At 49.1% G+C, this 16,395-nt stretch overlaps 1 non-coding gene across 1 annotated transcript; it reads left to right on the forward strand.

Moving 5' to 3' along the window:
* Window positions 1–15,264: 15,264 nt before the first annotated feature.
* On the forward strand, window positions 15,265–15,337 carry TRNAK-CUU (transfer RNA lysine (anticodon CUU)). Its single transcript has one exon. It is a non-coding gene; the product is annotated as a tRNA-Lys (tRNA).
* Window positions 15,338–16,395: the final 1,058 nt, after the last annotated feature.

The raw sequence follows: 16,395 nt of genomic DNA on the forward strand, positions 1-16,395 counted from the left end.
TACTGAGTATAGCTCCCTGTGCTATACAGTCAGTCCTTGTTGATTATCTTTAAAAGATTATTTTTTTTTAAATAAATACATTGGTGTACCTACGGCTGATTCTTGTTGATGTATGACAGAAAACCACAAAATTCTGTAAAGCAGTTGTCCTTCAATTAAAAACATTTTTAAAAAGGAGATAAAGTTGCAAGCAACAGCATTTTAGAAAGTGAAATGCAAATTAATGGTTACTAATTGGCAGCCCAGAAAAAGCTGAATCTTAAACCAGTCCTGGTAAAAGTTAAAAAAAGAACCTATTTACATGCAGAACCCCTCAAAAACTTATGAATTCACACCAAGTCCCTCAAGACTTGGGAAGTAATGCTGCTGCTGCTAAGTCGCTTCAGTCGTGTCCAACTCTGAGCGACCCCATAGATGGCAGCCCACCAGTCTCCCCTGTCCCTGGGATTCTCCAGGCAAGAACACTGGAGTGGGTTGCCATTTCCTTCTCCAATGCATGAAAGTGAAAAGTGAAAGTGAAGTCGCTCAGTCGTGTCCGACTCTTCGCAACCCCATGGACTGCAGCCTACCAGGCTCCTCAGCCCATGGGGTTTCCCAGGCAAGAGTACTGGAGTGGGGTGCCATTGCCTTCTCCGTGGGAAGTAATAGACGTGCTTAAAAGCCTGTTTACAACACAAATCTCTAGATCCCTTCCCTCACACCTTGCAGCCAGTTGTACACCCTCTCCCACTCTGGTATAAAACTGGAAATGTGTTCTCTGGATGGGATAAAACAAATACACCCTGGGCTAGAGGATTCTAGGCACAGTTGACAGTATGGCACCATTATGAAGACAGGAACAAGAAAACCTACTTGACCTAAATATTCAGGTCTCCAGCCAGTTCTGCCAACATAGCTCTAAGAATGCCACCAACCAGACTGTGTCCTCCAATATAAGACTGGAGAATGGTGGATTCTTCCCCAGAAAGAGGAAAGATTTATGGGGAAAAAAAGTATTTATTTAATTTTGGCTGCATGGGATTTTGTTGCTGCATGCAGGCTCTCTCCAGTTGCGGCGAGCAGGGGCTACTTTCTAGTTGCAGTGCACGGGCTTCTCATTGTGGTGGCTTCTCTCGTTGGGGGCTACAGGCTCTAGAGCATGGGCCCAGTAGCTGTGGCACATGGGCTTAGCGGCACCAGGGGATGTGGAATCTTCCTGGATGAGGGACCAAACCAGTGCTCCCCATGTTGGCAGGCAGATTCTTAACCACTGGACCACCAGGGAAGTCCTGTTTATCTATTTTACGTATAGTAGTGTGTATATGATAACCCCAAACTTGTAATTTATCCCTCCTCCTTTTCCCCTTTCGTAACCATAGGTTTATTTTCTATGTCTGTTGTCTGTGAGTCTACTCTGTTTTGTATATAAGTTCATTTGTATCTTTTCTTTTTTTGCTTTTTACATTTAGTGGCCTTGATAAGCTCACTGATTAATTCTGAGTTTATCTGAGGCTTCTTTCAGATTTCCCAAGAATACAGTCATGTACTCTATAAACAATGACAATGTCATTTCTTCCTCTCCAATCCTTTTACTCTTTACTTCTCTTTACTGCCTTTAAAAGTGAAAATTAACAGAAATATCTATAAAGCACCTAATATTGATATATAGTTCCAGGTCTGTTGAATGAACATATGAATAGTCTACCCCTAGGCAAAATCCGATTTCTCAGTATATAATTATACTTATAGATTCCTATGCTGGATTAGGGAAGGGCTAGGATAGAATTTAAAGAAGAACAGAACATGGGAGAAGAGATTAAAAAGTGAAATGGAAGGCCATACCATTTATTCATCAATTCATTCACTTAACAAATATTTATTAAGTGCCTACGTGGTGCCAATCTCCATTCTTGGGCAGAATCTGCCCCTCGTGGAATTTACATGTAATCAATTTAAAGATGAAAAACAAAGATGGTTTAATGTTATGACTTGTCTTTGAGGAAAACAGGAAGTCCTGGATCTTGAGCAGGTTAGGGGGAGTTTGACTATCTCAGGAGTCAGTGAGATGTTCACCCCAAGACTTTCAGGGCATCTAGCCTCGAGAGCGACCTGATCTTATATACTTTTTTGAAACTCTTGTCTCTTTGGAATTTGCTGGAATGTCACTGAGGGTTGTTCCCACCCCCAGATGTGAGTTTTCTTCCTTTCTGCCTCCAAAGGCTCTGGAAGCTAGAGTTCAGAGTTAGCTTGTCTAGAGCAGACCTCAGATGCTCTGGTCAAAGTTTTTGTGCAGGAAGACTCTGGAGGCCCCTGGAACAGAAGGGCTCCACTGAACAGATCCTGGACAGTCTCTTACCCTTGATGAGGCTTCTTCTGACTCCAGGTGATCTATCTGACGTCCTAGGTCCTACCAGCCCCAGGGACTGGGATAGCACAAGCCTCCACTTGGACAGACTCAACCACTCACCCCAGAGATGTCTTCTCCACTTCTGACTCATAAAATAGTCCTGGGAGCCAGACTTGACTAACCAGATTTCATGAGCACTGCAGCATCCCCATCACTATGACACTCACTAAATTTGAACTCTACCCACAATGTATAAATTCCTTATTTATAAAGCACTTTCACTCACATGATCTCATAAAATCACAACTATCCCAATACAGAGATGAAGAACCTGAGGCTCAGAAAGGCCAACCGGCCTTCCCAAGGTCATGCTTCTGGTGGACAGGGAGGAGACCGGATTCAAGGCAAAAATTTTCTGACTTTTCAGAGGGCTAGTGGGCTGACAGGAAGCTAAACCTGGCAGGCTTGTTTGCAAAAACAAACAAACAAAAGACTTCTCAGATCCCCATGGAGACCTCCTCCAGCTGTGAATAAAGCCATCTTCCAAGGCTCTTGTTCTTGTCTAAGGGGACAGACTCGCAACCTCCAGCCATGCCCTTCCCCTTCCTGTTTCTTCTGCTTTTCCACTGGGTAGTCAGAAGCCAGGAGTGTGAAAACTGGAGGCGTTTCAGGGCCGAAGTGCCTGTCATCCTGCTGAACGGCTGTCTTCTTTGTCCCCAGGCTGGGTGAGGAGCCAGCTGCCAGGCCAAGCCCGTCTGTAGGCACCCCTTCTCAGCTGGCAGCAGAAATCGAGGCACCCTCTGCCCAGGGTGCCAGGCCGTCTGTCTGTACTGAAGCATCCGGCTTGAGCTAATGAGCTCTTGGCGTGGACAGCCAATTATTTTAGCTCTTTAAACACCTGCCAAGCTCTTTTTTTTTTTTTATTCACCATAGCATTCCCTTAATGACTGAGGACCGAAATCAAACCCTCTGTGTCGAAGTCTGCGGCCTTGCCCTAGGACACTCCCCACCCCTTTCACAGCCTCAGGCCTCAGGTCCACAAGTAGAGTGGGATGTTTTCCCCTGGAGCCTAGCTCAGCCCAACTCCCCACACCTCAGAGGCCTGAGCCCAAGGAGGGTCTTGAAAGCCTTGCTCCATTCCAGGTGGCCCCAGAGTGTTCCTGGGCCAGAGGAGAGGCCAAAGCCCCAGGCCTGTGTCCTGGAGGCCTTCAGGATGGGTGCGTTCTGCAGCCAGGCTGCGGTTCCCAACACAACTCCAGCGCCCTGGGGCCCCCCCTCCCCACAGTGTGGCACCCCAGCCCATAAGCTGCTCCCAAGAGAGCCTGGGAAGTCACATCTCCAGCCTAAAGTACTTGTATCAAAGAAGACACACCCCTTGGAATGGGTGCCATAAAACACACTCTCCAAAATTACACCATTTCACACTTAAAAAATAAATCATTCATTTGGCTGCACCGGGTCTTAGTTGGTGCACACCGCATCTTCACTGTGGCGTGTGTGTGTGTGTGTGTGTGTGTGTGTGCATGCACGTGTGCTTGCTCAGTCGCTCAGCTGTGTCCAACTCTTTTCGACCCCCTGGACTGTAGCCCATCAGGCTACGCTGTCCATGGGATTTTCCAGGCAAGAAGGAATGGGTTGCCATTCCCTTCTCCAGGGGATCTTCCCAACCCAGGGATCAAACCCACATCTCTTGTATCTCCTGCCTTGGCAGGTGGATTCTTTACCACCGAGCCACCTGGAGAGCGCGGCATCCCTGACCAGAGATCAAACCCGGGCCCCCTCTCATCGGGAGCCCAGATCTTAGCAACTGGACCACACGGAAGGCCCATTCCACACTTCTTACAGGTTGCTCTAGACGTGATGGCTTTAAGACTCCGCTGAGCACACACCGGATGGGCCGTGAGAGAGCAGGCCTGCGTGAGGCACAGACAAGGCTGTCCAAGGCGAGGCCCCTGCTAGGAACTTGCTCTGCATGGGCTGGTCGCCCGCACCCAGCTAGCTTCTCAGAGCTTTGCATGGAGGAGAAAACTGTCAGAAACAGTGTCTGCTTCTCGCTGCTCTGTGCTGCCCACTCCTTGCACGCAGCAGGGCCTGCGGTCTCCACAGAAGGCAAGGTTTTGGGGTCTTGTCCTTCCCTGGCCTTAAAGAAGGGCTCCAGATAACAGGTGGAGTAAGTTACAGGTGTGGAGCTGTGCATCCTGGGGCCGGATTGATTTCTTTAGGTCTCTCTGTCCATCAAATGAGGAAGGTTTATTGAACATCGCTCCGGGCCGGGGCCGGGGCAGAGGAGGTGAGTCATGAGGCCAGAGGCCAAACCCAGCTGTGGTGAAGAGCCCCAGCTGTGGTCACCCGAACCCCACGGGAATCATTCTGTCTCCGTGACTCAGACCAGCTATGCCAAGCCACTCAGCTCTTTTGTAAAATCCAATGTGGATTTCGTTAGACGAGATCGCGCCTTTAACACTGTGCTGTCCATAGGGAGCTCTCAAGACGTGTCTGCAAGGACGATGGTGATGATGCAGGGTCGGGAGGTGGGGGCGTTGTTCCCTTGGGTAACTTTCGTCTAGGGAGGGAGGGAAGACAGCAACTCAAGGTGGACAAGGAAATCGGGAAGACATGGATGAAGAACTCCCAGGCGATGAGGAAGAAACCCTGTCTCCTTGGGGTGATGAGGGAAGACTGGGCGAGGAAGGCAGCCCTTAGCAGAGCTCGGGAAGTGGGAGTTAGACGTCTCATGGACAGGGAGACATCCCTGGTGTAGGAAGTACCACAAGCAAAGGTCCAGGAACAGGAAGGTGGTGGCTCATGCAGGGACGGGGTGATGGTGTCTCTCAAATCAGTGTGTGTGTGAAATTAATAAAGAGTGAGAGAGAATCTGGGAAGGCAGTTTAGGGTTACTAGAAGCTTTGGGGTCACAGGGTAGAGAGGTACTTTCTGCATTTGTGCAGTAAACCTCCTCCTCCCCTCTTGTCTGTTCAAGGACCTCCCTCCGGCAACTTCCCTTCCTCTCCTGTGTCACTGTTTCTCCTTTCCTGTCTCACTCCCATCACCACACAACCGTACTATTATTTCACCACGTTAACTTAACACGAAACAGAACAAATATATCTCCTTGACCCCACTTGTGTGCTCCTCTTTGAGCAAAGCTCCTAGAAATGTAGCTACACTCACTGTCCCCAATTCTCCTTTCCCTTCTCTCAACCCAGCTTTCATCCCCAGCGTTCCACTGAGATTGTTCTTGCCAAGGTCATCCCTGGCCCCTACATGGCTCAATCCAATGTTTATCTTTCTTGACCCTCAGGAGCATTTGACACAGTCAGTCACCCCCTTCGCCGTGGGGCACTTTTTCCACTTGGCTTCCAGATGCCACCCCCCTCCCACCTCATTAGGGCTCCCTGTCATCAGCCTTTCCCCCTTTCTCCCCAGTTCCCTGATGCCCTCCTTCCATTAGAGTACTCCAGGGCTCGGATTTGCACCACGTTGGTTTTTTTTTTTAAGCCAGTGTTTATTTCAAAATTATTTTAACTATGGCAAAATACATACAACATGAAATTTACCATTTACTCATTTTTAAACGTATGGTTAAGTACATTTACATTGTTTGTGCAAGCCACCTCCAGAAGTCTTTTTCATTTTGGAAACCTGAAGCTCTGAACCCACTAAACATCCAGTCTCCCATCTCCCCTCTCCCAGCCCCTGGCAACCAACCTTCTACTTTCTGTCTCTGTGAATGGGACAACTCTAGGTACCTCGTATACCTAGAATCAAATGGTATTTGCCTTTTTGTGGCAGGTCCCTTTCACTTACCATAATGTCCTCTGGGTTCATTCATGTTGCAGGCATGAGAGGATCTCTTTCTCTTTTTATGTTGAATAATATTCTACTGTATGTACAGACCCCACTTTGCTTATCCATTCATCCATCTTTGGACTTGTGTGTTCCTTCTGCTTCTCAACTATTGTGAATAATGCTGCTATGAACTTGAGTGTGCAAATATTTATTTGAGACTCTGCTTTCAATTCTTTTAGGTATTTACCCGGAGGTGGAATTGCGGATCACACAGTGGACCTCTTCACTTCTCTCCACACATGGGGATCTCACCCAGTTCCATGCCTTGAAATATATTTGCTGATGACTTCCAAATTTACTGTTCCAGCTCAGATCTTTCCCCTGGTCTCTTGACTTGTATATCCAACAGTATATCTTTACTTGTATATCTTTACTGGGATACAGTAAGCATCTAGAATTTGATATCTCCCTAAATTGAATTTGTAATTTTCTCCCCAGAACCTGATCTTCCTCTAGTCTTCTCACCCGATGACAACCCCATCTTTCCACCTGCTCCATCAAAAAATTTGCAGTCATCCTTGTCTCCTTCTTTCTGTCATATCTCAAATCCAGTCCATCAGGAAATCCTGTTGGCTTTATATCAATAAATTCAGAATCTGACCACTTCCATCACCTTGACTGCTACTCCTGTGGTCCAAGCCAGCATCATCTCACCTGGATTATTGCAACAGCCTATGAGCAGGTCTCCCTGCTTTTATACCTGCCCTCCTTTTCTAAATCTATTTTCCAAGTAACAACCAAAATAATCTTTTCAAAGACTTTTTAAGTCTGATGACATCTCACTCCTTCTCTCCTTTAAACCCTCCGATACCTCCCACCTCGCAGAGAAATCCACAGATCTGCCTCGCATTGGCTCTGTGACCTCATCTCTTACCCGTCTCCCCTTGGGCATGAGTTACCTATGACTGCATAACACATTACCCCCAAGCTCAGTGGCTTACAACAGCAAACGTTTCTTCCATCCCAGTTTCCTGGCACAAGACAGGGTGCGATGGCATAGGTGGGTCCTAGGGCTCTGCGTCTCTCACAGGCGGCCATCCAGGTGTTGCTTGGAACAGTGGTCACCTTGAGGCTCAACCCTTCCAAGCTCACCCACCTGGTTGTTGGCAGGACTCAGGTCCTCGTGGGCTCTGGGGGTGAGGGTCTCAGCCGCTCCCTGGCTGTTGGCTGCAGGCCATGTGGTCTCTCCGTAAGGAGCTCACGACACAGCAGGAGCTTCACGACACAGCAGGAGCTTCCATCAGAGGGAAGTGAGAAAACAGGAGGAGGGACACCAGAAACGGCAGGTCGTCAATTTTGCCGCATTATATTTATTGGAAGTAAACCTCTAGGTCCAGCCCACACTCAAGGGTGGGGGGTTACACAAAAGCATGGACCCCAAGAGGCACAGATCACCGCAGCCACTGTAGCAATGACTGTGTCTCCAGCCACCCTGGTGTCCTGTCCTTCCTTCAACACAGGGGCCTTTGTCCCAGCGTGGACCCCACTGGACCATGCTCCCCAACAGCTGGGTCATCCCCCTCAAGTCTGTGCTCAAGTGTTACCTCTTCAGTGATGCTTTGTCTGGCCCTTAACCCCTCATGCTATCTCTTCCTTCTCCCACCTTTACTTTTCTCCCTAACACTTGGTAACCTCAAACAAACTCCAGCGTAGGCTGTTTGTCCACCTCCCTCAGAACACAAGCTCCTGAAGGGCAGGGATTTTTGCCTGTTTGTTTCACTGCTATATCCCCAAGACCTAGAACAATGTCTGGTACATAGTAGGTGCTCAGTAAATGAACAAAGCCTGTAGATCAGTGACTTTCAACTTCTCAGTGTGTAACCCTTTCTTTAAAAAATAGTGTAAGGAGACTCCCATACTAGAGTAAAGAATCCGCCTACGATGCAGGAGAATTGGGTTCGATCCCTGGGTCGGGAAGAGCCCCTGGGGAAGGGAAACGGCAACCCACTCCAGTATTCCTGCCTGGGAAATCCCATGGACAGAGGACACAACTTAGAGACTAAACCACCGCCACCACCCATACATCAGACAGATAGAAGCAAAGTGGCGGTGTTGGAACCAGAGGGCAGGACACACGCTCCTACCCCGTCTGCTGCCCCCCACACTGTCCCTCCCCTTTGGTGGTGTTTCAGGGGCTCACAGGCCCTCGGGCACCCAGAGTGCTATGAGACGTTTTGTTCAGAGCTCGCAGTTCCAGCCCCTTGCGTAAGTAGTGGATCCTGCTGGAAGCCGGCCTGGTATTTTGAGCTGCAGGAAAGGAGCCCAGTAGCCCCCGGCCTGTTCCTCCCACAGCCACCAGTGACTCACTGTGTGGACTCAGCTCTCTCCCATTCAAAACTCTGTTCTATTCCTGGCCTCCGAAAAATGAAAAAACACTCAGAGACTCACAGAGAGTCACTGTTACAATCGACCTTACACATCACTTAAGGTGACCTTCTGCCCTATTGGTGTCCAATCATTAATTCATTCAACAAACATTGAGTACCTGCTGTGTACCTGCTGGGCACTCTAGAGAGTGCCTACCTTTCAGAAGTACATGGGAGTATAGCAAATACTGAGATGCCCTTCTCCAGATCCCCTCTGTTTACATACCTCCAGCACCAGGGTACTCACTACCTCCTAAGGCCACACATTACACTGTCTGATGCCACCAGCAGCAAGACTGTTCTTTTTATTGAGCCCTACATCTGTTTTCTTCTAACTTCTACCTTTGGTCTTAATTTTCTCCTCTGGCTCCACACCAAATAAATCTATCTCTCTTCTAAATGATAGCCTGTTAAGTACTTGAAAACAGTAATCAAGTCCCACAGGGAGTTCTCCGTAGACTTGTGGCCACTCTGGGGGGCCTGTGTTTTGCGGTTGCCCCTGAGGATTTGGGATTTTGGAACCGGGTGAGGTTCGGCTGCTCCTGATCTCAGAGCAGGGCTGTGGTGCTTGGAGCCCCCTCTCAGAGGCCAGGGCCCACCCCACCCCGCCACATCCCACCCTGGCACCAGGGGTTTCCAAAATGCTTTCACTGGAGGCTGAAGGGTTCAAGCCAGAGTCAAGCCCTGGGCCTCTGGTCTGCACACTCCCCTTCCTAGTGGGGCAGTTTCTCCTCTGGGGGCAGAGTTTTGCCCTTCTCTGTTTGATCTCAAGGAGTTCTCTGGCTTTCTGGGGTGGGAGAAACTCAGGGAGGGGAACCATCAGTGAGTCCAGAAAGCCTGGCTGTAGTTGGAGGAGGCAGCAACAAGGAATTCAGGGGTTTCTTGGTGTGTTCTTTGTTTCCATAAAATGTCGTTTTCCAAGTAATTGTCTGCCTGACGCAATCTGGGCCGCTGGACCTCCGGGTGTAAATCTTCCCGAAGACCAGGGGGCAGAGCTCCACTTTTTTTTCCCTGCAAGCCGAAACCCAGCTCTCTCTCTCCGGGCCAGCCCCGCAGGTCTTGAAGTCATTAGTTCGGGCCACTTAGCTGAGCTGTCTCTGGCACTCCTGCCAGAGCTGTGGGCAGCTCGGCACAGTCCTGTCTGCCCTGGAGTGCGGGAGGCCAGGCTCGCCCACCCCGGAGAGAAGAGGGGGGTGATGCAGGAGGGGGAGAGGAGGGGGCGTGGTATGCAGAGGGGAGAGGAGAGCGCAGAGAGCAGAGAGCCCTTCCCTCCTTGCTGGCTGGCTGGGAAGCCTCAGCAGGAAGAGCAAAAGCCTCAGAAAATATTCTCAGTCTCAGAAGAAGACCCAGGATACCAGGGCAACACGTTGCACAGCTGCCCGAGGAGGGACGTTCCTGGAAAATATCTTAGATCCCGGTTGCAGGGATAAGAGGTCCATTCTATTTATCTTGTCCATTCATTTTAATATTTTATGTATGTTGGTAGGTTCTTCACTCATTCGGCTGTGCTGGGTCTTAGCAGCGTGCAGGATCTCGGCCGTGTCAAGTGTGTTCTTTCACTGTGGCGCACACACCCCCTAGTCGTGGCACATGGGCTCAGTGGCTGTGGCACGGAGGCTTAGTTGCACCGCAGCATCTTAGTTCCCCCACCAGGGATCAAACCCGTATCCCCGGCATTGCGAGGCAGATTCTTAACCACTGGACCACCAGGGAAGTCCCCGGAGGGAGGTCCGCTTTCTTAGATGGTCTCAAAATGGCTCTGCCCTTGCCTCCCTCCCCTTCCTTCTCTTTTCCCCAGGCACTTGTTTCCAGGTAAAATGTAAAGAAAGAGAGGAGAGCATTCCAGACTTCCTTTTCCTTCCTCCTCCTTCCCCACTCTTCACCCCCAGCTTCTGATATCTCAAATTCCATCCCAACCCCACTTCTTCCACACTAACAAGTGCCGGAGTAAACGGGGCTCTTCGCTTCCCTCTCTCAGGACTTCCCCTTCCCCGTAAGTCACCTGGGATTCCATGAAGTGGAGGGTCAGCATCCTTGGGGACTTCTAGGCATCTTACATGAACAGAGAAGAGAAAAAAATCTGTCCTTCAGAGTTCGTTAGAACATAAGCTCGTTGAGGGCAGGAAGCCAGCAGGAATCCAGCAGGAATCCAGTCAAGCTCCCATCACGTGGCATCACCCAGACTCCACCCATCCACCCACTTCTACCCTCCAGTGACTTCAGCAAAGCAGAGCCACTCTGGTGCACACGGGCCTGTTAATCCATGACCCTAAGGCAAGGCTTTGGGCGGAACTGTTCACTGGGTACCAGTTCCACTCTTTGGCAGCCCCATCCCTCTAAGGTTTGTAAAACCCGGCATCCACACCCTCTCTTGCCTGCCCAGCAAAACACACCCGTAGGAAAGTTCTCTGAGCTCAATTCTTTAGACTTACATGTGAATTTCAAACCCTAGTTAGGTCAGCCTAGAGATATTTGCTTTTCAATCATCCCTAACCGCGGAATTAAAGGCTTTAAAATGACCGCAGGCAGCATCCACCCAAGCAAAGGCCTTGAAGGGAGCATTGTGCTCTTTCATGCGCCCGACATAGACTCTGGGGGCAGCTGCGTCCTCCTTGCCCACGGAGGTCAGCCTAGAACCCAGTCCCGGAAGCCAAGTTAAGAGGCTGCTTGTCCTCACTTCCGGACTGGAGAAGGGCTGTGAAATGCCAGCAGCGGTGAGTGAGGGCATTTCTGAAATAGCCCCTGCCAGCCACCCCCCCAACCCCCACCAGCTGTGTCTGGAGAGACACAGCTCAGTGTATGCATTACAATGAGATGAACCTGGACATGTTCCAGCCTGGACACAGGATCCTGGGCTGGGGTTCTGGGAGCCCTGTGGTTGTGGGGTTCTCTGCAGGCACAGCTTATAGTCTCTACCAGAGCCGGACACAAGAAGAAGTAGCATCCTTTCACTTCTAGAGTTCAAATCAAAACAGCATCATCGTTTGGTGCATGGTTAGTACAGCAGGAGAACATTTGTCTGGACTTTTATTTAACTTTTGGCTGCATTGGGTCTTAGTTGCCCCTTGAGGGATCTTCCTTGCAATACTCAGGCTTTATAGTTGAGGCACGTGGACTTAGTTGCCCCAGGGCAAGTGGGATCTTAGCTCTCTTACCAGGGGTCAAACCTGTGTCCCCTGCCTTGGAAGGTGAGTTCCTAAATCACTGGACCACCATGGAAGTCCTTTATCTGGACTTGGATGAGCATGTCACCCAAGGGTTCTTCAGGGGGCGATGTTATGACACCAGCATTATCGTCAAATGGCATTTTTTTTCCCCAGGATGTCCAGATAGTCATGTCCCGGGGATGGGCTAATTAAACGGCTCACTCTGCAGTGTTGGGAGCTCTCTCTTCAGCATCGAGAGCCGCTGCTCACTGCACACCCACACAGCTGTGTTCTCCAGGCAGCCTTTCCTCGCCGTGTTAGTCTGGAAGTAGGAGGGAAGCAAACTTAACCTTCTCCAGAAAGGCTGCAGAGGTCTCTGAGGATCTGGCCGAGGCTGAACAAGAACCCTTATTTCATTTGGTTGGTGGTCTCAGCCACAGAGCTAATGAGCTGCAAATACCCTCCTTCAAAAGAAAGGGCTCGGCCTTTGAAGCCTGGGTTCCCGCCCAGAAAGAACACCACAGACTCCAGCCGCAGCCAACTCTTTGCTCCCCAGAAGGGCCCTAGAGAGCTCCCTGGGACGGGAATCAGAGGGCCAACCTCCAGGCCACACCCAGCTTCGCCTCCCCGTTGGGAAAGGGGAGCCATTTTGCTTTGCACTCTGCATTTGGGACAGGAAGAGCATAACAAACACCATTTGTGGAGTAATTAAGTCCATGCCAGCCCCTGTGCCAAGCACTGTTTGTGTGTCATTGTCTCTGTTTCTCCCACAGGACTTATTTTAAAGATACAGAAACTGGGGCACAGAGAGGTGCGGTCATTAGACCAAGGTCACACAGCTAGTAGGTGGCAGATCCAGGACTTGACGTTGCAGTGCTTGGACTCCGTAGTTGTAGCTCTTGGGCTTAGTTGACCCAGGGCGGCTAGCTGTCTTCCAAGACCACACATCTCAACACGTGGTGAATGGTTCTCTTTCTATAAAACCCTGAACATCAGCCTTGATCTACATGTGTCTGGGCTCCATGTGCTTAAGACCAAACAGAAACTGGTCTATGGCTGAAAGGGTGAAATAAATTGTGCCATTGGGCCAATGCTCGTCTTTGGGAGAACGTGGGGAAAAGCCCTCTCACATTGAGCTCCCGCCCCCCTCTTCAGCCAAGCTTCAGCCAAGCACCAAGGGTTTGGTGGGAAGACTTCTGAGTATACATACTGCCCACCCTACAAAAGGAGGAGCAGAAAGAACACTGTGGGGAGTTGGGCAGCCAGATAGATCTCCGTTTCCTAATGATTTCTGAGAACACACCGGAGGTTACCTGCCTGATCTCTGCACAGAAGCAGCCAGTCCTGGGACAAGAAGGCAGAGAATCAAGCAGAATTAAAAGCAAGTTTCAGAAGAAGAGTAAGAGCACCAGATTTTCCACAAGACTGCTCTGGGTATGTACCTAATGCTTGAAACTCAGAGCGGCTCATCCGGACACGGGGGAGGGAAGGGGAGGGTGGGACGATTTGGGAGATTAGCTGTGACATGTCTACACTGCCATGTGTGAGACAGACAGCTAGCGGGAAGCTTCTCTATAGCACAGGGAGCTCAGCTCTGGGCTCTGTGATGACCTGGAGGGCGGGGAGTGGGGGGGAGTGAGGGGAGGCGCAAGAGGGAGGGATATAGTTATGTTTAGAGCTGATTCACTTCATTGTCCAGCAGAAACTAACATTGTAACGCAAGTATACTCCAATAAATAAAATAAAACAATAGTATTTTGGATATACTGGATTAAATAGAATAATTGTTAAAACAACCTCACAGTGGTGTGTGTTTCCGTGTATGTGTGTGTGTATGTGTCTCTGTGTGTGTATGTATGTGTGTGTATGTGTCTGTGTTTGTATGTGTCTGTGTGCCTGTGTGTATGTATGTGTGTGTGTCTGTGTCTCTGTGTATATGTGTGTGTCCGTGTGTGTATATGTGTCTGTGTGTATATGTGTGTGTATATGTCTGTGTCTGTGTGTGTGTCTGTGTGCATATGTGTGTCTGTGTGTGTGTGTGTGTCTGTGTATATATCTGTTTCTGTGTGTCTATGTCTGTGTGTTGGGGCAGAGAGGATGGGGAAGGGGAGAATCTTTTGTGAACCAGCTGAAAAATGACCACTATGCTATATGAAATAACAGTCCAAGTGGCCTGCACTACACCCTCCGTGAGTGCTGAATGATTCAGTACCAGCTCTAACCACAGCTGCAGGCCAGGGCGGTGGGACGGAGGAGAGTCAGCAGGGGCTTCTCGGAGCATGAAGAGAATGTCAGATGGTCCTTGAAGGCTGAGATGCAATCATGTGCTTTAAGCAGGAGGACTTTCCTGCTGAGAAGCACACATAGGAAGTCAGGAAATAAAAGCTCAAATCCCAGCTGCATTGGACTTAAAATCACAAGCTGGTAGGACTCAAAGGGATCTCAGAGCCGTGGGGTTCAGGCTTTCCCTTCGCCGATAGGAGCACAGAGGTCTGGAGAAAGCAAGTTGCCTCGGGTGAGCCGTTACCTCCTTGGGCTCAGTGGATATTGGTCTCCATGGAAGCAGGATGCTCTGTAGACAAGATCTCTGTTAACCCAGTAACGTCCTTGGGAGCCAGCCCTGCACAGAGATGGTGACAGAGCAGCTGTAGTGATTTGATTGTCTGTGTTACAATGAGTTGGAAAAGAACCAGGTCCCCCAACTCTGCTGTGTCAGACCCTCTAGCTGCAAAGCAATTGGAAAGGGGGGGACCTTAGCCTCCCTCTGGCCTCCTGGCCTCCTGTTCCCTTCCCAGCTGTTCAGCTCACCACTGCCAGGTATGGAAAAAGCAAAAGTGTTAGTTGCTCAGTCTTGTCAGACTCTTTTGTGACCCCATGGACTGTAGCCCACCAGGTTCCTCCGTTCATGGGATTCTCCAGGCAAGAATGCTGGAGTGGGTTGTCATGCCCTCCTCCAGGGGATGGATCTTCCCTACCCAGGGATCAAAGCCAGGTCTCCCACATTGCAGGCAGATTCTTTACCATCTGAGCCACAAGGGCAGCTAGATATGGTTTGGTACAATAAAACTCACCCATTTTAAGTGCAAAATTTGATAAAATTTTAGTGATTGCATAGATTCCTGTAAACATGACCATACTCAAGATACACGTGTTTCCATCACCATAAAAACTTCACCAAGCAACCATTGTGTTGATCCTTTCCACAACCCTTGCCCCAGGCAGCCACGGATCAGTTTTCCATCACTATAATTTCTCCTTTTCTTAAATTCCATGTGGATGGAATCAGGCAGCATGTAATCTTTTGTTTTAACTTTTTTCACTTAACAAGGCATTTTTGAGGTTCATTCATGCTGCCCACGTTAATATTTCATTCCTTTTTATTGCCGAGTGTTAGATGGATATTCCACAATCTGTTTATCTACTCTGTAGTAGATTGACATTTGAGTTTTTCCCAGTTTTAGCTATTTTGAATAAAGCTTCTAGGGACATTCATGGACAGGTCTTTGTGTGGATGTATGCCTTCATTTCTCTCAGGTAAATATCTAGGAGTGGGGTCGCTAGGTCACGGACTCTTGATGCCCGGCTAGCTCAGTCAGTAGAGCATAAGACTCTTAATCTCAGGGTCACGGGTTCGAGCCCCACGTCGGGCAGATCTTCTATGGGCTTCTCAGGTGGCTCAGTGGTAAAGAATCTGCCTGCCGATGCAGGAGAAGTGGGCTCAATCCCTGGGTTGGGAAGATCCCCTGGAAAAGGAAATGGCAACCGACTTCGGTATTCTTGCCTGAAAAGTCCCATGGACAGAGAAGCCTGGTGGGCTACAGTCCGTAGGATCCAAAAAGCTGGACACGACTGAGCATGCATGCACGCACTGAGTATATGTTTAATTTTGTAAGACACTGCCAAACTGTTTCTAAAGTTCAGTTTAGTCACTCAGTCGTGTCTGACTCTTTGTGACCCCATAGATGGCAGCATGCCAGGCCTCCCTGTCCATCACCAACTCCCGGAGTTTGCTCAAACTCATGTCCATCGAGTCAGTGATGCCATCCAACCATCTCATCCTCTGTCACCCCCTTCTCCTCCTGCCTTTGATCTTTCCCAGCACCAGGGTCTTTTCCAGTGAGTCAGCTCTTCACATCAGGTGGCCAAAGTATTGGAGCTTCACCTTCAGCATCAGTCCTTCCAATGAATATTCAGGACTGGTTTCCTTTAGGATGGACTGGTTGGATCTCCTTGCAGTCCAAGGGAACTCTCAAGTCTTCTCCAACACCACAGTTCAAAAGCATCAATTCTTCAGCACTCAGCTTTCTTTATAGTCTAACTCTCACATCCATATATGACTACTGGAAAAAAACCATAGCTTTGACTAGACGGACCTTTGTAGGCTGTCTAGGTTGGTCAAAGCTTTTCTTCCAAGGAGCAAACGTTTCTAAAGTGACTGTATAATCTTGCATTCCCTCTAGGAACATGGAAGAGTTCTGGTTGTTTCACATCCTCATCAACACTTGGCTTTATCAGTCTTTTTACTCAACTTGTTTTAGTGGATATGCAATAATATTTCATTGGAGGGTTAATATGCAATTATCTTATAACTAGTGATACTGGCATTTTTACACATGTTTACTGGTCATCTTTATATCTTCTTTTGAAAAGTATCTATTCAAATTGTTTGCCTTTTTTTCTTTTGGCAATACTGCCCAACTTGCTGATC

This window comes from Giraffa tippelskirchi, chromosome 8 (genome assembly GCF_054371585.1).
Source record: "Giraffa tippelskirchi isolate mGirTip1 chromosome 8, T2T-mGirTip1v1.2.pri, whole genome shotgun sequence".
Classification (NCBI taxonomy): Eukaryota; Metazoa; Chordata; class Mammalia; order Artiodactyla; family Giraffidae; genus Giraffa; species Giraffa tippelskirchi.